Here is a 724-nt window from a genome sequence, read left to right as displayed (position 1 = left end):
CTTTCCCTTTCTTTTTCTCTTGTGCTCTCTTTCTGTGTCTCCTTACTCTCTTATCACTTGCCATACAAACTGTTAACATATGTAAAATCAAGATGATCTCTTTCAAGACAGATCAAAACTGAATACTTAGGCTCTACAATATGCAGACAAATAAGCTAAGGAGTCAATTTTCAGCACTGAAGTTTATTCATGCAACTAAATTTAGGCTACTAAGCAACCGGCTGTGAAGCCTGAAAGACACGGGAAAACTCAAATGACAGTTATCAACATTTTGTTTGCAACATAAAGCATAAACATTCAATCACACTCATGATACCACCCTACACTGGTGTAGTCCATCTCATGTCCATACTGGGATTGCTTTGCACTGATTAGGAAGGATGAAGGTGATCTTTGACACTTGTTATTGCTTGCAAACTTCTTCAAATTTATAGCTGAAAAGTCACCCCAATTATATCCCCCTTCATATATGACCCTACAGAATCCCTCACCTACAGAATTGGCTCTCAGCATGTTTCTATCCTGATGTGGTAGCAATACATCTGGGGTATGCTGGCTAGAGCTGGACTCTATGCCCACCTATTTACCTCCTCCAGTGCTGTAGCAAGGTGGGTGGGCGGGTGAGCGGGGCAAGTGCCCCAGATGCTGAAGCAAAGGAGCACCAAGAGGTGTTGCGTAGCCAGGGCAGGGTGTGGGATGGAGCTGTGAGCAGCTCATTTGAGGG

At 43.6% G+C, this 724-nt stretch overlaps 1 protein-coding gene across 4 annotated transcripts in view; it reads right to left on the bottom strand.

The window, feature by feature from the left end:
* The window catches only part of ELMO1 (engulfment and cell motility 1), a 462,043-nt gene that overhangs the window by 41,557 nt on the left and 419,762 nt on the right, over positions 1 to 724 (bottom strand). The gene's annotated exons all lie outside the window — the stretch shown is intronic.

Source organism: Alligator sinensis, unplaced genomic scaffold, assembly GCF_000455745.1.
Source record: "Alligator sinensis unplaced genomic scaffold, ASM45574v1 scaffold254_2, whole genome shotgun sequence".
Lineage (NCBI taxonomy): Eukaryota > Metazoa > Chordata > Crocodylia > Alligatoridae > Alligator > Alligator sinensis.
This window is presented reverse-complemented; position numbering and strand designations above follow the sequence as displayed.